This window comes from Gobio gobio (genome assembly GCF_949357685.1).
Source record: "Gobio gobio genome assembly, chromosome: 3".
Lineage (NCBI taxonomy): Eukaryota > Metazoa > Chordata > Actinopteri > Cypriniformes > Gobionidae > Gobio > Gobio gobio.
Window position 1 is genome coordinate 9,804,808 of NC_137099.1, and position 21,815 is coordinate 9,826,622.

The window sequence follows — 21,815 nt, forward strand, 5'->3', positions numbered from 1 at the left end:
TGACCACAGAAATCAAGATTGGTCATCTTTCGTCTGACACAGCCCAAAATCATACAATAGGGCCTGTCATACTCCCGGCGCAATGCAGCACTAGATGCAAGGCAAGGTTTTTATGCTAGTTTCAGCGGGACGCAGTTATAATTATCATATTAAAAATAAAAGGATTCCTCTCTTAAGAAGCGTTCAGTCTTTTACCGCTTGCAAATCCCACCATATTAGGGATGTGACGGTGAGGAAATTTCCCCAACTGTTAATCGGCGTGTGACAACACCGGTAATACCGGTATCACCAACTCGACTTTTAAATCACTAATTCTATCTAACCGAAAGTAACATGCACACGACCGCTCTGGCTTTCATAACGCAACTGAACTAAAAATGCGCCAGTGCACACACACCATGAATGACAGCTAGTCTGTAAATGCGCGCTCTGTGAGGCCATGAATGAATAACAGTTTGTCCGTAAATGCACACTCTGTGAGGCCATGGGTGCGTCTCAATCAGCTCCCTCGTTCAGTAGTCAGTAGGGGTGTAACGGTACACAAAACTGACGGTTCGGTACGTACCTCGGTTTTGAAGTCACGGTTCGGTACGGATTCGGTACAGCAGTTGTACAAAATTGCTTTTTATTAATTTTTATTCAACAGTGGTTTAAAAAAAAAAATGTGTCTGTCCTTAAATGAATTCAGTTATAACTAAAGTTTCTTAAAGATAATGCTGTAAACTATATAGGGAGCCCTTACTTACATATTGCTATTAAAGATTAACAACAGAGCCCAAACTATTAGCCTAAATTCATTTGCTATTTATTTTTAGATATAATAATCAACAGTCATAAGCTTCACATAAGGCAGTTTTTGCATTAACATCTAAATCTAATTATTATTATTTTTTCTTCAATTCTTTGTTGAAATATAATCATTTAGTGGCTGTAATTTTCATGAGAGGTTTATTTAAACATACATTAAATAAACAAGACATCACTAACAGGCTAAGTAGTATATAATGAATATATATAGGCTAATATAGTGCATGTATTCAGTGAAAGAGTTAATCTCTCTAGTGAACTCACAGCTGTGGACACTGAATGACTTCTGAGGTGAACGTGATCCTACATGACATTGTTTACAAGATGTTTTATTGTCTTTCCGCGGTTGAAACACAGATGGAGCGATTACACAACATATGATACGTTTCAGTGTAAGTTGTAATGTATCCTCAACATACCTTAAGATATTAATTTATGTTTATTCTTTAGAAGAGATTATCGCGTACACTCGCGCGCCGCCGCTTGAAGTTGAACTGATACGCGTCTATCAGTCACGTCACATTATAGAGCATTAAAATGGCATTTATCGTTTGAATTTCGTGATAAAATGGACTGAATACTCAATAAGTTTGTGTGGGAACTTGTATTGAAGTGTGTTCTGCGCTTTAAACAAGCCGACTGTTAACTTTTAAAGATTGCATTCATAACCGTTCGGTACACGTGCGCACTGTACCGAAAGCCCTGTACCGTTACACCCCTAGTAGTTAGGGCACTGATCAGACATTTATCGGTCTATGATTGAGAAGCACACCATGAATAAATGACAGTAGTCCGTTAAACCTTGTTTATACTCGACGCGTCCGCACAAGACCGAGGGTGCGCGCGGCAAAAATTACGTCATCGCAGAGTGCTAATCGGACGAGGTGCGCGCGCAGTCAGTGGAGCGGAGGCTCGCGCTGCGGAGCCAGATGAAAGTAAACAATGCGCGCTCTGTGCGGCCGTGTACATTTTACTTTCGGTTTTGAATTAGCGGCAATTCGGTGGCAGGTTGCTTGAATTGTGGGTTCATTAGCCTATTATTTTTAATGAAAAACACAACAACAAAACAAATGACACCCTTAAATAGGCGCTTTTACGTTTCGCTTTGAGACCAAACCTTCCGCGATCATCTCAGTCAGCTCCTCACTCTCTGATGAATGAAATCAGATGAATGACTCCTGCCGCTGCCGAGACTCACAGTCGGATCATGCTTTATTAAGCAGACATGTTCAGTTTTTATTTGTATTGTCTGTTCTTTAACTGAACTATATTTTATTACTATAAAAAAATCAAAACGACGGTGGGGCGGTGCCACGGTGGGCAAGTGATGTAACCCGTGTTGAGTTTGAACACCGGTAACACCGGCAACACCGACTGTCGTAGCAAGCCTACACCATATAATAGCGAATCCGTCATGGTGCGAGCACAATCGGCTTTTAAAGGGAATGGGAGATGGGACTAATTTAGTTACATCCAAAACACACCCATGACTCATTAAGAGACTAGGTCCAACCCCTTTTGGACCATGCGCCTGCTGCGCCAACCATTTTTGCAATCGATAAACTAGCAAAAGTGGATTCGGACATGCCCTACGTGCACCTGCACCATGTGCTTTAGACCCAGGGTTTATCCTGCATCGAAAAAATTGGGGCGGCCGCCAAAACAAATTTTTGTCCCGCAAAAGCCTTATTACTTTCAAATAAACGGGAAAAAATCTTATACAGTTATGAAGTGTTTTCTGTGTTGACACAAATCTTTTGTGACGTTCTAATGGTCAGGATTCACACACAATGCGTCCATCCGCTAATGTCTAATTGACTCTAATGACTCTAATGACTCCTTTGAACCAATTAATTTTAATGACTGGTTAAAACAACTGACCTGTCCAACACTGAACTCACGAATCGGTGTATAATCATTTACTCAGAACACCTCTGAAATGAGAAAGCAAGTGTGCTTACCCCATTTACCAAGAGTGGTTAGTAAGAATTAGTCTTAATAATACACAGGTATTTTCAGGTTATTTATTTTGATAATGTGTAGTAAATTACCTAAAAAAATATTTAGTTTAGACTGGAGTGAGGTGAAACCAGAACAAAGCAAGTTGTTGTTAGCTAGCTGCTCATTTTATTAAATTGTATATGGTATAAAATTAGATTTGTTAATACATTTTAATGCTGCTTTTTAATATTGATATGATTGTATTATACCAAAATAATTATCAGTAAACAATGTAAAGAGTGTAAAAATGAGGAACAAAAGAAACAAAAAAAGTAAACAATTATATTGTCAGTATGTGTGTGTGTGGATTACCATGTCTGTCAGCCACCAACGAAGACCATTTTTGACCCCGGAAAAAACCCTGGGACCATGTGCTCAGATCGTTAAAATAGGGCCCAATGTGTACCGGGCATTAGATAATTTATCTAGAATATAAGTGCACTTTGTCTAGTGAAATACCACAAACATCACTAACTAAAACATAATTTTATAATTCTATTAAGTTAATTTTTGCAGTGCATACCCATGTCTTGTGGGCACAAAACACTTTACATTACAATTTAATTTGATGTTTGGCAGATTTATTGCTACTGGCTATCAGGTATAATTAATATGCTGCTGAAGACATTAATTCCACCTACTGCATTCATTTAATCTCCCTGCACGTGACACACTGACACCAATGTCAGTCAGCTTAGACTTAATGCACTGCTCAAGTTGATTGACAACCGCATTTACTCACAGGTGTAAGTTTCGAAATGTTCACACAGCAACTTTCAGTATCGTGTTTTGGTCGATCGGATCACAAGTGGACGAGGGAGACATATTCCCAATTACACCTAGTGTTTTAATCCGTCTCTTTTGTCCACTTTCAACCACTCTGTCCTGATTTCTTCGAGTGGAGGGTCTATGGGTGGGTAAATGTACGGGCTTTTTCAGATCTTTCTATCTAAATGGACAAAATAAGTTTGCACAATTTACATATGAACACGCACGTAGATGACGGAAAAACATACGGAGAGCAGTAGCTTTCATTTCTGCTCTGACAGCCACAAGATCATGTTGAACGCTGTGAGTGTGTGTTAGAAATCAGGAATGGAGAGATAATGTTGTGCTTAGTACGTGTTTCGTCTTCAAACAAAACTTGGGTCTCCAGCTGACAAAGTTTAAATCCCGTCTGGCTAGCGTGCTAACATTCCCATAATGCTTATTCTTAATTCTTCATTAACCTAAAGCAGCTTTTATCTGAGTGGAGAGTGTAGCATGAGAGTCGTGCCATTGACGGAATTTTCTGGCTTTCCGTGTTTTCACTGTAATGCGATAAGAGGCGCTATGAGGCATCTTCTGAAAGAGTACTGAATCTCCTGATCAAAACACATGCGAAGAAGCAGAAACAAACGATATCATGTAATCATAGGCATATGTGAAACTTTTGTAAAAATTACTTTATTTAAATGCTGGTGCTGGCTGGCAGGCCTTTTTTTTTTTTAAACGCTGGCGGGGAAAAAGTTAATCTAAATTTACACAAGTCCACAGAATCATGCATATCTGACAACCCTCTACAAAATGCGAGTAAATCTTCAATCTGGGCGACTAAATAATATCTACCATTCTCATTGGCTATTAAATGCTTAGATTTTACTCGCCAGTGTGTGTGTTAGAGGCTAAGAATAAGTTTAGCATAGATATATTTTCACTCGCTGAACACTCAGAGAAACAGTTTCGCTCTCCGTCAAGCGATCTGTCTATTTCAGTCCGGCTCAACGGATGCGCAGTGTACCTGTATTTGACATACCGTAAACTCTAGTGTGAAGGCGCACAACTCGTCGTCGCTCTGCTGAGAGCGCTGTGTTTCTCACACACACACACACACATGCAAAGAGAGAGAGTCTTATATCACGCAGAATCGACACACAACATGTAAACCATATTCTTTGTTGTATTTTCTTGTCAAAATAACAGTTCATTTGGAATTATTCAGCTTTTAAGAACAAGCAGAAGATATGCGGTTTCTCCAGTAGTGGGCGGGACTAATGCGCAAATGGCAATCTCATTGGCTGGTGCTCATCTATTACCTTCACTGTTTTGATTTCAGCAAATCAGATCGAGCGAATGCAGCTAGATTAATATTCATGAACCCAGCAGCTCATCAATCCTTAGTGCATTGTATATTGTTATTAATAGTAGAATTAGTAGTAGTTATCATCTTATTAATAATTACTATTATCTATTATATTTTTTTTACAGAAACACTGAATGACCAACAATATCTTAAGCACCACCACCAGTTCCATGTTCAATTAAAATATCAAATATGCATTCATACGTGTGTGCGTGTGTGTGTGTGTGTGTGTGTGTGTGTGTGTGTGTGTGTGTGTGTGTGTGTGTGTGTGTGTGTGTGTGTGTGTGTGTGTGTGTGTGTGTGTGTGTGTGTGTGTGTGTGTGTGTGTGTGTGTGTGTGTGTGTGTGTACTTGTCTACCTATCTAACAGGGGACCTTGGTGTCGTAACACACTCACTAACAGGGGACCTCTGAGCCAAGAGGGGACATTTTTCAGGTCCCCTGTTGGTCATGCTTTAAATCATGTTAAAATCAAGTAAAAACACTAAAAAAACGCTCTGGTGATTTTTTTTACTTTTGACCAAGTGGGGACCTACAAGTGTGTGTGTTTAAATCATGTGAAAATTAAGTAAAAACACTCTGGTAATTTTTTTAAAACTTATGACCAAGTGGGGACCTAAGTGTGTGTGTGTGTTTAAGGTCATACTCAGCAGCTCCCCTGTAGGCTGGAGCAGGAACTGTAAGGGCTCTTAAACACACGTCGTTCACACACACTCCTCTATTGTTTGAATGGCCTGCTGTCCCAGAGAGACTCTGCTGTTTAACAGGCTGCTTACTAAAGGAACAAGCATTACATCTCTTTACTAGATACCCTGACTAGTTTCAAACTTTGCATTACATTACAATTAAATTCTACACAGAATCCAAGAAAAAAGGATTTAAAAATCTAAACAACCAGAATGTAATTAGAAGTTTTGTTTTTGTATTTTTTATTTTAACATATTTTAATGACAGTAGCCTATATTCATTGAATATTATTGTATTTATCAAAATAAACAGAAAATAGTACAAACTTTACTATTCTTTTAAACAAGTGTTAAGACATTATTAAAAAAAAAACATTTTAGCTCATGTATTTGTATAAATAATGTGTGACTTTTGCCCCATGTAAAATGGGATGTAAAAGGCCCAACTTACCACCTTATACATTTATGAGTTTTTTAAACAAACCACTTTTGATTTATTTATGATTTACACAATGGCTCGGTCCCCTGTTAGATAGTAAATCACGACACCAGTGTGTTTGCGTTGTCATTTCTTGCCATCATAAACACACTGTAGAGATTTAGAGTTTTTATAGCAATAACTGAGTTTTAAGAGTTAAATCAAGCAGAAATATTTCTCTAATGTATTAATTGCAGATCATCTTTGAATAATGATTATGTTAAACACAATGGCTCGGTCCCCTGTTAGATAGTAAATCACGACACCAGTGTGTTTGCGTTGTCATTTCTTGCCATCATAAACACACTGTAGAGATTTAGAGTTTTTATAGCAATAACTGAGTTTTAAGAGTTAAATCAAGCAGAAATAGTTCTCTAATGTATTAATTGCAGATCATCTTTGAATAATGATTATGTTAAACACAATGGCTCGGTCCCCTGTTAGATAGTAAATCACGACACCAGTGTGTTTAATTTGTCATTTCTTGCCATCTCAAACACACTGTAGAGATTTAGAGTTTTTATAGCAATAACTGAGTTTTAAGAGTTAAATCAAGCAGAAATATTTCTCTAATGTATTAATTGCAGATCCTCTTTGAATAATGATTATGTTAAACACAATGACTCGGTCCCCTGTTAGATAGTAAATCACGACACCAGTGTGTTTGCGTTGTCATTTCTTGCCATCATAAACACACTGTAGAGATTTAGAGTTTTTATAGCAATAACTGAGTTTTAAGAGTTAAATCAAGCAGAAATAGTTCTCTAATGTATTAATTGCAGATCATCTTTGAATAATGATTATGTTAAACACAATGGCTCGGTCCCCTGTTAGATAGTAAATCACGACACCAGTGTGTTTAATTTGTCATTTCTTGCCATAAACACACTGTAGAGATTTAGAGTTTTTATAGCAATAACTGAGTTTTAAGAGTTAAATCAAGCAGAAATATTTCTCTAATGTATTAATTGCAGATCCTCTTTGAATAATGATTATGTTAAACACAATGACTCGGTCCCCTGTTAGATAGTAAATCACGACACCAGTGTGTTTGCGTTGTCATTTCTTGCCATCATAAACACACTGTAGAGATTTAGAGTTTTTATAGCAATAACTGAGTTTTAAGAGTTAAATCAAGCAGAAATAGTTCTCTAATGTATTAATTGCAGATCATCTTTGAATAATGATTATGTTAAACACAATGGCTCGGTCCCCTGTTAGATAGTAAATCACGACACCAGTGTGTTTAATTTGTCATTTCTTGCCATAAACACACTGTAGAGATTTAGAGTTTTTATAGCAATAACTGAGTTTTAAGAGTTAAATCAAGCAGAAATATTTCTCTAATGTATTAATTGCAGATCCTCTTTGAATAATGATTATGTTAAACACAATGACTCGGTCCCCTGTTAGATAGTAAATCACGACACCAGTGTGTTTGCGTTGTCATTTCTTGCCATCATAAACACACTGTAGAGATTTAGAGTTTTTATAGCAATAACTGAGTTTTAAGAGTTAAATCAAGCAGAAATAGTTCTCTAATGTATTAATTGCAGATCATCTTTGAATAATGATTATGTTAAACACAATGGCTCGGTCCCCTGTTAGATAGTAAATCACGACACCAGTGTGTTTAATTTGTCATTTCTTGCCATAAACACACTGTAGAGATTTAGAGTTTTTATAGCAATAACTGAGTTTTAAGAGTTAAATCAAGCAGAAATATTTCTCTAATGTATTAATTGCAGATCCTCTTTGAATAATGATTATGTTAAACACAATGACTCGGTCCCCTGTTAGATAGTAAATCACGACACCAGTGTGTTTAATTTGTCATTTCTTGCCATCATAAACACACTGTAGAGATTTAGAGTTTTTATAGCAATAACTGAGTTTTAAGAGTTAAATCAAGCAGAAATATTTCTCTAATGTATTAATTGCAGATCCTCTTTAAATAATGATTATGTTAAACACAATGACTCGGTCCCCTGTTAGATAGTAAATCACAACACCAGTGTGTTTAATTTGTCATTTCTTGCCATAAACACACTGTAGAGATTTAGAGTTTTTATAGCAATAACTGAGTTTTAAGAGTTAAATCAAGCAGAAATATTTCTCTAATGTATTAATTGCAGATCCTCTTTGAATAATGATTATGTTAAACACAATGACTCGGTCCCCTGTTAGATAGTAAATCACGACACCAGTGTGTTTAATTTGTCATTTCTTGCCATAAACACACTGTAGATATTTAGAGTTTTTATAGCAATAACTGAGTTTTAAGAGTTAAATCAAGCAGAAATATTTCTCTAATGTATTAATTGCAGATCATCTTTGAATAATGATTATGTTAAACACAATGACTCGGTCCCCTGTTAGATAGTAAATCACGACACCAGTGTGTTTAATTTGTCATTTCTTGCCATCATAAACACACTGTAGAGATTTAGAGTTTTTATAGCAATAACTGAGTTTTAAGAGTTAAATCAAGCAGAAATATTTCTCTAATGTATTAATTGCAGATCCTCTTTAAATAATGATTATGTTAAACACAATGACTCGGTCCCCTGTTAGATATTAAACACAATGGTGTCGTGATTTACTTTGTCATTTCTTGCCATCATAAACACACTGTAGAGATTTAGAGTTTTTATAGCAATAACTGAGTTTTAAGAGTTAAATCAAGCAGAAATATTTCTTTAATGTATTAATTGCAGATCCTCTTTGAATAATGATTATGTTAAACACAATGACTCGGTCCCCTGTTAGATAGTACATCACGACACCAGTGTGTTTGCTTTGTCATTTCTTCATCTCAAACACACTGTAGATATTCACTGTATATATTGAGATAACTCAATTTTATGGTGACTTGCATTAAAATGTTTATCCGTCTCAATTAAATTATGTGAACTGAATGACTTTTAACATTGACACTTTAGTTGTTTAACCAACTGATGATTTTCAAGTCAGCAATCAACACACAACTGAGTTTTGACCTCCAAAATCTTATTATAGTGTATTTTTATGGTAAGTATTGGTGTTTTATGTTTTAAATCAAGCAGAAATCACTCTTTAAGGAAACAATTGCAGGTCACACTTTATACAGTGAACATGATTTCCTTAAATTGACTTAAGTCCCCTGTTGGATGGTAAAACACGACACCTGTTTGATTGCTTTGCCATTTCTTGCCATCACAAACACACTGTAGAGATTTTGAAGGTCAGAACTAAATTTTTTGGTGACTTGCATGAAAATCTTCATCCGTCTCAATTAAATTATGTGAACTGAATGTCTTTTAACATTGACACTTTAGTCGAAGATTTTCAACTCAACAATCAACACACAACTGAGTTTTGACCTCCAAAATCATTATACAGTGTATATTAAATTTTAATAAAAAATAAAAATTTCCTTACAAAACAGTTTGACTCAAGTTTGACTCTCTACTGCTTATTCATTATTGTTTATGTTACATGGTCCATGTTTACATTACAGTATAAAATTGTTCCTAAGTTTTCCCCTTTTATATAGATGGTAATGACTAAATATCCTCGCACACTGAAATTTTCACACGTTAAAAAAAAGATCAAGCACGTTTACACACAGCCTCTGAAACTTTCCTTCCTTCATCATAAAAAAAAATCTGATCAGGTTCAGTTTTCTGCATTTTTCGCATCCATAGCAAGCATTTAAAGAGGGGTTTCAAATTTCTGTGTTATTCATTTTTGTGTTAAAATTTTGAACATAAGTTGAACAGTTTAAAAAAGAAAGTGTGAACCTTCAAATTAGCCATTATAGTTCATAAAGTTTTGCTGGCGTTTGTATCTAATTGAGAAAAGAATGAATGTAAATTGAAAGATGTCGTCATTGAACGCATTTTGTGCCAAAGCAAATAAATGATCCACAGTTTAGCCACATAGGCTGATGTGATCCCTGAGTGAAGAGTTTTGAAAAAGTGATGAGTATTCAGAAATGTGTCCTAGCAGATGTTTAAAAAACCCTGTAATATCACTATTAGTAAGGGATCACTGTATAATATCAGTCTTTAAATGTGAGATATTTAAAGTGAACCTAAAGTATACTTGCAATAGTGTGATTTTAGCACAATTAAATATACTTAATGGATGTTTCGCAAAAGCGTTGTTTAGTGATATTGCGTCCTTGTGTTTCTGCTGTACGTCATCAGCAACTGTCTAAGTTCAATTACAATACTCAAGAACACATGTACAGAGGATGCACAAAAGTACCCGGATGTTATAAGATATATGAGTATAAATAACTCCATACAGATCTATTGTTTTACAAAAATAATCTATTGTTTACAAAAGGAGAAAACGTGTGTACTTTAATGAAAACTTGGACCATGTGACATAAACTGAAGTTAACAGCAAAAAAATATACTATAATGCTGACTGTTGTTAGTGTTTTTTGTTGTATGGGTTAAAAGTGTATATGTTGGGTGAATCCTCATTGTGTTCTGGAAGAATGAGTTGATTTAAGACATCAATGAAGTGTTTTGGTAGTTTTAGCACATTTTGAACGTGAAATTAACTGCTTTGCTTTGAAAGGTGTCCTAGCGATTGCAGCTGAGAGATAGACGTCAAACAGACTCAAACAAAGACCCAGAATTCTGTGGTGTTACAGCACTGTGGCTGCTGTAAATGGCTGCTGTACAGTTTCTTTATGAAATAACAGGCACAATGGCAAAGATATTTCTGCAAAAACTCCAAAGTAATGTTCGGTTGCAGTGAGAAAGTCACAAGAGACAACTAAAAAAACTCATGCGTGTATTTAGCCTAGTGTAGATCTGTTTGCTTACACATCCCCCAAACTCCATTTACATATGAATACAGGAAAGGCCAAAGCCATTGTCTCACAGGTGAGGAAGAAGCCTTACAGAGCTAGCTGTTACACCCATGTCACAGACACAAACTTCTCATCCAAACTAGAGAAAACGCTGGGATTTACCTGGGAAAATTAAATCAATGTACACTTTTTCCAATCCCTACGACACATTTTTCAATACTTGGGTCACTTTTTTAAAACTCTTCACACACTTTTTCACACAAATTCACACAACTGAATTTCAGCTTGGCACAGCAGTTATTTTAGTGTTCAAAATGCACTAAAACTACCAAAAAGGATTCTGAGGATTCAAAAGAATCACCCAATATTTCAATATGGTAATACTGCCGAAATGTAGCAAATTGTTTTTTTTTTTTTTATTAATTTTAGTTAAGTTTTGAACATAAGTTAGGGAGTTTTGAAAACAGAATCAAAAATTTTTCAAATTGGCCTATACAGTTCATAATGTTTTGGTGGTGTTTGTGTTGAAGTAAGAAAATAATTCTTATAAATCGAAAGATGTCGCCATTGAATGTATTTTATGCCAAATCAATGATAAATTATGACTTTAGATGGCCCCACTTTATATTAGGGGGCCTTAACTACTATGTACTTAAATAGGTACAATGTACTTATTGTGTTCATATTGTATTGCAAAACACTTTTGCTGATATTGAGGTGGGATACGGGTAGGGTCAGGTGTGGTTGTATTGGTAAGTTTAAAGGTAGGGTTAGATGTAAGGGAAGTGTCAACAGTGTAATTACAAATGTAACTACAGAAATTAATTACAGATGTAATTACATGCAGGTATATTTAAAAATGTAAGTACAATGTAAAGACATGTATGTACACAATAAGTGCATTGTATCAAATGGATAATTAAAATGTTAGTACATAGTAGTTAAGGCCTTCTAATATAAAGTGGGTCCCTTTGGATTTTAAGATTTTATATTTCAGTATAATTCCTGCAGAAATGAGTTGATCATCGTTCTGACTTGAATGTGTTTGATCAGTTCTGAAAGCAGTGTGTTTGCATTCAAAGAATGTGCTAAAAATATATAGTTTTGCAGATAGTTAGGTACGAATAACAAAAGTGTTCGTGGATTTTGGAAAATGTGGTCATTGAATGCATTTTGTGTGAAAGCAATGAAAAATGATTCACAGTTTTTAACATATCAATTTAGTATTGGCCAATGCAATAAAAAAAAAAAAACGTAAAGCGATATGCAGAAAGCTGTGGGGCTAAACACCAAGAAAATATCACTTCTAATAAGATGAAAATATATTTAATTTAATTTTTAAAACAATTTAAAACATGTCAACAGTTTTATTTTTATTTATTTTTTTTACATTTGCTGGGACACATTTCTCAATCCTCATCACTTTTTCACTGTTCACTTTTTGTCTTCACTCAGTGATCACATCAGTCTATGTGGCTAAACTCTGGATCATTTATCATTGCTTTGGGCACAAAATGTGTTCAATGACGACATCTTTCAATTTACATTCATTCTTTTCTGACTTTGACACAAACACCACCAAAACATTATGTACTATACAGGCCAATTTGAACATTTTTACATTCTCTTTTCAAAACTGTTAAACTTATGTTAAAAAAAAATAGACATTTGCTACATTTCGACAGTAATACCATATTGAAATATATTTTGAATCTAAAATACTATCAAAACAAATAGATTTAGCTGGTGTTAGTTTTTAAATTGCATTGCCATCCATTCAAAAGGGAAAAATTTAGGAATAATGTTATACTGTACTGGACGAAGGACCATGTAACATAAACTGCAGTGAATTATAGTGTAAGTCTTTTTTTGAAAAGAAAATTTTACAGAAGAAAACATTGTGTAATGATCATGTGTTTTAGGTCTGTGTTTTATGATTGAAAAAGTGTGTTTGTTGGGTCCTTTTTGGTTTTTTTAGTGCATTTTGAACACTAAAATAACTGCTGTGCCAAGCTGAAATTCAGTTGTGTGAATTTGTGTGAAAAAGTGTGTGAAGAGTTTTGAAAAAGTGACCCAAGTATTGAAAAATGTGTCGTAGGGATTGGAAAAAGTGTACATTGATTTAATTTTCCCAGGTAAATCCCAGCGTTTTCTCTAGTTTGGATGAGAAGTTTGTGTCTGTGACATGGGTGTAACAGCTAGCTCTGTAAGGCTTCTTCCTCACCTGTGAGACAATGGCTTTGGCCTTTCCTGTATTCATATGTAAATGGAGTTTGGGGGATGTGTAAGCAAACAGATCTACACTAGGCTAAATACACGCATGAGTTTTTTTAGTTGTCTCTTGTGACTTTCTCACTGCAACCGAACATTACTTTGGAGTTTTTGCAGAAATATCTTTGCCATTGTGCCTGTTATTTCATAAAGAAACCGTACAGCAGCCATTTACAGCAGCCACAGTGCTGTAACACCACAGAATTCTGGGTCTTTGTTTGAGTCTGTTTGACGTCTATCTCTCAGCTACAATCGCTAGGACACCTTTCAAAGCAAAGCAGTTAATTTCACGTTCAAAATGTGCTAAAACTACCAAAACACTTCATTGATGTCTTAAATCAACTCATTCTTCCAGAACACAATGAGGATTCACCCAACATATACACTTTTAACTCATACAACAAAAAACACTAACAACAGTCAGCATTATAGTATATTTTTTTGCTGTTAACTTCAGTTTATGTCACATGGTCCAAGTTTTCATTAAAGTACACACGTTTTCTCCTTTTGTAAACAATAGATTATTTTTGTAAAACAATAGATCTGTATGGAGTTATTTATACTCATATATCTTATAACATCCGGGTACTTTTGTGCATCCTCTGTACATGTGTTCTTGAGTATTGTAATTGAACTTAGACAGTTGCTGATGACGTACAGCAGAAACACAAGGACGCAATATCACTAAACAACGCTTTTGCGAAACATCCATTAAGTATATTTAATTGTGCTAAAATCACACTATTGCAAGTATACTTTAGGTTCACTTTAAATATCTCACATTTAAAGACTGATATTATACAGTGATCCCTTACTAATAGTGATATTACAGGGTTTTTTAAACATCTGCTAGGACACATTTCTGAATACTCATCACTTTTTCAAAACTCTTCACTCAGGGATCACATCAGCCTATGTGGCTAAACTGTGGATCATTTATTTGCTTTGGCACAAAATGCGTTCAATGACGACATCTTTCAATTTACATTCATTCTTTTCTCAATTAGATACAAACGCCAGCAAAACTTTATGAACTATAATGGCTAATTTGAAGGTTCACACTTTCTTTTTTAAACTGTTCAACTTATGTTCAAAATTTTAACACAAAAATGAATAACACAGAAATTTGAAACCCCTCTTTAAATGCTTGCTATGGATGCGAAAAATGCAGAAAACTGAACCTGATCAGATTTTTTTTTTATGATGAAGGAAGGAAAGTTTCAGAGGCTGTGTGTAAACGTGCTTGATCTTTTTTTTAACGTGTGAAAATTTCGGTGTGCGAGGATATTTAGTCATTACCATCTATATAAAAGGGGAAAACTTAGGAACAATTTTATACTGTAATGTAAACATGGACCATGTAACATAAACAATAATGAATAAGCAGTAGAGAGTCAAACTTGAGTCAAACTGTTTTGTAAGGAAATTTTTATTTTTTATTTAAATTTAATATACACTGTATAATGATTTTGGAGGTCAAAACTCAGTTGTGTGTTGATTGTTGAGTTGAAAATCTTCGACTAAAGTGTCAATGTTAAAAGACATTCAGTTCACATAATTTAATTGAGACGGATGAAGATTTTCATGCAAGTCACCAAAAAATTTTGTTCTGACCTTCAAAATCTCTACAGTGTGTTTGTGATGGCAAGAAATGGCAAAGCAATCAAACAGGTGTCGTGTTTTACCATCCAACAGGGGACTTAAGTCAATTTAAGGAAATCATGTTCACTATATAAAGTGTGACCTGCAATTGTTTCCTTAAAGAGTGATTTCTGCTTGATTTAAAACATAAAACACCAATACTTACCATAAAAATACACTATAATAAGATTTTGGAGGTCAAAACTCAGTTGTGTGTTGATTGCTGACTTGAAAATCATCAGTTGGTTAAACAACTAAAGTGTCAATGTTAAAAGTCATTCAGTTCAAATAATTTAATTGAGACGGATAAACATTTTAATGCAAGTCACCATAAAATTGAGTTATCTCAATATATACAGTGAATATCTACAGTGTGTTTGAGATGAAGAAATGACAAATTAAACACACTGGTGTCGTGATTTACTATCTAACAGGGGACCGAGTCATTGTGTTTAACATAATCATTATTCAAAGAGGATCTGCAATTTATACATTATAGAAATATTTCTGCTTGATTTAACTCTTAAAACTCAGTTATTGCTATAAAAACTCTAAATATCTACAGTGTGTTTATGGCAAGAAATGACAAAGCAAACACACTGGTGTCGTGATTTACTATCTAACAGGGGACCGAGTCATTGTGTTTAACATAATCATTATTCAAAGAGGATCTGCAATTAATACATTAGAGAAATATTTCTGCTTGATTTAACTCTTAAAACTCAGTTATTGCTATAAAAACTCTAAATATCTACAGTGTGTTTATGGCAAGAAATGACAAATTAAACACACTGGTGTCGTGATTTACTATCTAACAGGGGACCGAGCCATTGTGTTTAACATAATCATTATTCAAAGATGATCTGCAATTAATACATTAGAGAACTATTTCTGCTTGATTTAACTCTTAAAACTCAGTTATTGCTATAAAAACTCTAAATCTCCACAGTGTGTTTATGGCAAGAAATGACAAATTAAACACACTGGTGTCGTGATTTACTATCTAACAGGGGACCGAGTCATTGTGTTTAACATAATCATTATTCAAAGAGGATCTGCAATTAATACATTAGAGAAATATTTCTGCTTGATTTAACTCTTAAAACTCAGTTATTGCTATAAAAACTCTAAATCTCTACAGTGTGTTTGAGATGAAGAAATGACAAAGCAAACACACTGGTGTCGTGATTTACTATCTAACAGGGGACCGAGTCATTTTGTTTAACATAATCATTATTCAAAGAGGATCTGCAATTAATACATTAGAGAAATATTTCTGCTTGATTTAACTCTTAAAACTCAGTTATTGCTATAAAAACTCTAAATCTCCACAGTGTGTTTATGATGGCAAGAAATGACAAATTAAACACACTGGTGTCGTGATTTACTATCTAACAGGGGACCGAGTCATTGTGTTTAACATAATCATTATTCAAAGATGATCTGCAATTAATACATTAGAGAACTATTTCTGCTTGATTTAACTCTTAAAACTCAGTTATTGCTATAAAAACTCAATCTCTACAGTGTGTTTATGGCAAGAAATGACAACGCAAACACACTGGTGTCGTGATTTACTATCTAACAGGGGACAGAGTCATTGTGTTTAACATAATCATTATTTACTATATAAAGTGATGACCTGTGATTATTACCTTAAAGAACAATTTCTGCTTGTCCAGTCCTATATATATATATATTTTTTATTGGTGCAAGAAATCAAATCTCACTCTAAAAATCTCAAAAACAAAGGACATTATTTGGGATTTTAGAGAGCAGAAACTATGTTTTATTCAAAAATAAGTCACACATTGAAATACCTTTACTGTAAAAAAAATGTGGGTCTCCAATTGAAAATTTTCTGTAAATTGATGCACTTTAATTCAATTAAAATTCAAGAAATTCAATTTGGCCAACTAAAAAATTTAGATGTGATCGGTCACTAGAAAATTTTCAATTGGAGACCTGATTTTTTTTTACAGTGTTGGTGTTCTTGAAAATAAGCTTAAATGAGAGATGTGGACGGATCATATACTGTAAGTATGAAGACACAACAGAGAATGAATTTCTTAAAGATAACTCTTAATTTTAAGAATTTTTTTATTTCTTAAATTCTTTTCTGTAATGTCCACAACATGGCTTTTTCTCCGTTGTGTGCTCATTGTGTTCCCTGATGCCTGTGTGAAAATTATATAATTATATATATATATTAAATAATGAAGACAGACTTGACTGCCAGCTCTCTTCCCTTTCACACACACAGCTCCATTGCAGGCTATGGAGGTCCCCTGTTGGATAGGTAGACATCGGTCAGGTCCCCTCTTGGCATGTTTAAAAATAAAAAAATAAATGCTTATTTGAAGTTATATTATGAAAAAAGACCTTAAAACAAAATTTTGTATCTAAGTTTTGTTTCTTCAAAATGACTAGAAACACAGGTCCCCTCTTGGTCAGTGTGGAGTGATGGTCCCCTGTTGGTAATATAGACGTGTATGTGTGTGTGTGTGTGTGTGTGTGTGTGTGTGTGTGTGTGTGTGTGTATTAGGCCTGTCAAAAGATTAATCTTGATTAATCACATCCAAAATAAAAGTTTGTGTTTACATAATATATGTCTGTGTACTGTGTATAATTATTATTTATATATACATACATACACACACACATTCATGTATAATTTTAAGAAATATGTGCACGTATATACTGTATATACATTTATATAATTTATATTATATATAAATATTTTATATATAAATAGAATACATTTTTGTTAAATATATACATGCTTGTTTGTGTATTAATAAATAATAATTATACACAGTACACACACATATATTATGTAAACAAACTTTATAAATCACGATTTATCGTTTGACAGCACGAATATAAATAAAATAGTACATCAAAAGTTTATGGCGAGTAAACTAAAAAATGTACAAGCCAATGGCGATTCTATTGCCAAGGTGTACATAGAGGGTTGGCCTGATAAAGTTCCACACAACAATTCAAAGGAATTTTATATATATGCATATACACACATATACACATTAGGGATGTGCCTGAAGTCGAATACTATGTTTGAAAAGGAAATTACACATTCTAGGGAGCGCCTTAAGGGACAAAAAAAGAGATTGGAGGAAAAAAAAATATTTCAATGCTTGTGCATTCCGTCGCAATTATATAGTTGGGTAATTATATTGTATATATTTACTATCTTCATGTGCGAAGTGAAATCTGATGTACTATAATGTAACTGACTTCCACAGCAAGCATAACCATGTCCATTTAGGGACTCCATTGAATGTGTTATTCATTTTCCGTGTCTTTCAGAATGCGGTTTTCGGATTCAGGAACATCCCTAATACATATACACTAACAAAACACTACTAAAAAATACCATATTTTTTGGGCAAGTACTATTCTTTCAAGTACTTGGGCCAATTAACAATCTAGGCCAGCTAAAAACCATCCTGTGTTGTAGTTGTAAAGCAGCTAATCTAAGATGATTTTAGCTTTAATTTTCAGCAGTGCCGGATGTTTCGGCAACACATGCCTGAATCCAGGATATCCAGCCACCAACACAGATCCCAAAAGGGTTGATTTGGAAAAACAAGGCTTTAACTCTGTCAACGGTTTCTAAATACAAGTCAAGCCGTCTGCTCCATCTCCAAACGGACACCATCTAGCTGTTAACAGGATGGACATTTATGGTGTTGTCCATTTCCTGTCTAAAGATCTGCTGGATTCTAGCAAACTGTTATAAAAGATGCTTTATTTTTGCTAATGGCTGATCATTAGCCAAATCTGCGTTTGTGAATTAAGATGGTATATTTTGTGCTGACAGTGGGTGGTTAAAGAAATCGACGAATACTGTATGAATGTGGGTGTTTATGGAGGGCATTTCAGGTTTGGATGCATTCATTGGTTAGAATGAAATATAAATAAATACACACACACACACACACCCTCTAAAAAGGCAGATGGTGAAATCTACTCAACACTGTCATTATATATCTTCATACTCTTCCATTCTCTGAAAAAATATTTCTCCCGAGTGTGTCATTTTTCCTTTTGCCTGCTGTCGCATTTCTGCCATAATTTACCCTGGCTAAGCAGTGGCACAGCTAACCCACTTTGAATCTGAATAGGGTGGAAAAATGGAGGAGTTTTTTCTCCGTGAATAGATACTGCAGAGCAGCTCTTTATGACGTGTTTTGTGCCTAACAAGAATTAATGGTCCAATAATAGTTCAGTGTCAATGACATACAGCTGCTCTTCTTGAACAGATCTGGGACAGCAAAAATTTTACAAAGTAAAAAGCTAAATCCATAAATAAACCCCAAATTTAACCGTGAATGAGCTTTTAATGTTTGCAATAAAAAAAGAATACAAATTCTGAACCAAAAAAACTCAATAATAATGCTAATAAATAATCTATAATTGAGGAAGTAATGCATGAGAGAAATGACTGACTGTAAGAACGATTATGAATTGTTTGGCACATATAACACATAAAACACAGGTGACCCGTCTAAACCCCGAGCCTTTGATAAGCAGACACTAGAGTGCAAATGAACTGAGGATAGACAGAGACACAATGAAGGGATGTGGTCTTTCTTCCTGCGATGAGGGATCTAGTGATGGTTTTACACATTGTTTGGATTTGAACGGGGGTCTGATGTTTTGAAGAAAAATAAAGCTGCTTTGAAAGGGGTCAGCGATCAACACACCCTGCATGTAACATCTGGGAGAAGGGATGGACCAGCATTGGCTCAAGGCTTCCTGTTAAACTGCTGTGTCGTGTGCACAACTTCCTGTCACAAGCTGACACATGCAATATAAAAGAAGGGGGCTGCTGGGATTATCTTCCACTATATAAGTGCTGTCAAAATTAGCGCGTTAATGCATGCAATTAATTTTTTCAGTTTAACACATTAAAAACAGTTAACGCAGCATCCATTTGTTTTCTCCTGTCATCCTATGGCTAGCGTTACATTATATGATAACACTCTTATGCATGCAAATGCTTTTAAACCATTTAAGCGTGACAAGACAAAAGAGAAGGCGCTGTCTGAGAATGTCCTGACACACGATCACACATACGACACAAAGAAAGACGCGCACCAGTATCGCGCGCACAGACAGCGCACCAGAATCAAGTTCTCTTTCATGCTTAAACATAGTCTGGATGCCAGCTGAACTTAGCCCCGCCCACAACATTTGAGGTCGGGAAGTTCGGTCTGGACTTGATCCGTTGTGGAGCAACTATGCTGGAACCAGAGCTGTTCGGACCAATCACACTGTCAGGGCGGGCTTACGATGATGGACAGATGATCAACAGTAACGTAAGCATCCACGTCACCAAAGAGCGCTTGGGTTGATTTTGTTCTAATCCTAAACGGAGAACTTGTTCGTATATGCATTCACCTTCACTATTTCTCTCAGAAATGATGATGGTGTTGGTAAGTACTCCGTGTATCCTTAAATTATTTTTTACAACACTGGCAAAGATCGTTTACACTCATCTTCTTCCAGGACTCTACGCTAACATTTTTCTTGAGGAAAATTTAGGAGCACTTTCTGATCAATAAAACGCATTCCAATTATAACTTTCCCATTACAGGACTATCTTTGTCCCTTTAAATTAATGTCCAGGGGCATTTTTACCATTATAAGAGCAATGTTTTCTAATCTTATTAAATATATGGATCATCTTGTCAATTTCTTCAATTAAAATAGAAAAGTTGTTTTTAAAATGTTAATTTAAACAATAAATTCAGTTAGAGCAATAAGACACAATCAGACAGTTACCAATCTAATTAAATCAGCATCAAAAGATCCATCTTTGCACTGTAGAAGTGGCACAGCAGCTCTATCTGAAGTGCTGTTTAGGCTGTTTAATGCAGCTCATGGGTAAATAATGTTGTATGAATGTTTTAAATATAAGTTTTTGAATTTAGAAATGGGTTACGTACAAGTTAAACTTTAAAAGTTTGATATTTTAAATAAAAAGTTCATGCAAAGTATAAATATGAAAATAAAACCGCCAGTAGGTGGCGTCAAGTCTATGTGTGAGTCATTGATTCAATCGTTCAAACGCAGATTAATCGAATCGAACCGCTTGGAGATGCGCAACAGTTCTGGTGTAGTTTTGATTTTCACGAAATAAACAGTATTGTGGCTAAAACGTTGTTACTTAACATCAGCTTGTCTATTGGACTTTTGTACAAGTATCCCATTTGCAATCATGCCAACTCGGAGCAATAGCAGTCCGTAATTTTTGCCCCAAGCCCCCGTTCATTTCCGACCTTGTTTATGATAATCCAAATGTGGTATTTCTAGTTTATTTGGATTTGGCTGCAAATAAACATCAGCGCGAAGCGTCTGGTAAGTGCGCATGGCTGCGTCACACCCGTTTCAACTGGTAAACAATCTGTGAAGTGTAGTCCGTCGCACACGTTGTTTGCACTTGCTCTGCTGACAGAAGGCATGACAAGCAGTCGATTGCAGAACGAAACGTAACTGTTGCTCAGTCAGTGTTGATGCACTTTGGCAGTTGTAGTTTTTATTCCGATTGTATTATACATCTATTCATGAGAATCGATCAGGTCACTCGCACCGGTGCGTCTAAATATTTTTTCACAGTCGCACGCAGTAATTATCAGGCGCAAATGCGCCCAAAATGGTCGCTATGTAGAGCCCTGTCTTCTCTGCTTTGATTGGTTGTAGGTCTATCCAATTGAGTGCAGAGGCATTTTCTTTCCTGGTTTGGTTGAAACACACCTCATAATCACAGCCCAATGGAGCAGTATCAGACTCATATTCTGACTAAAAATCTGAGTATGACGACATCAGGCTAGCTTAAACAAACAATAACACACAGAATTTTGCCAAAATGCCTGTTTTGTCGAGTATTCTCATAAGAGCAGTCTTAAATTAGTTAAATAACATCCTAAATTAACTTAAAGAGTTGTGAGAAAATGAGATGCGCGGAACAGCACGT

At 35.1% G+C, this 21,815-nt stretch overlaps 1 protein-coding gene across 1 annotated transcript in view; it reads right to left on the reverse strand.

The window, feature by feature from the left end:
* pard3ba (par-3 family cell polarity regulator beta a) overlaps window positions 1-21,815 on the reverse strand; it is a 277,652-nt gene that overhangs the window by 129,162 nt on the left and 126,675 nt on the right. The gene's annotated exons all lie outside the window — the stretch shown is intronic.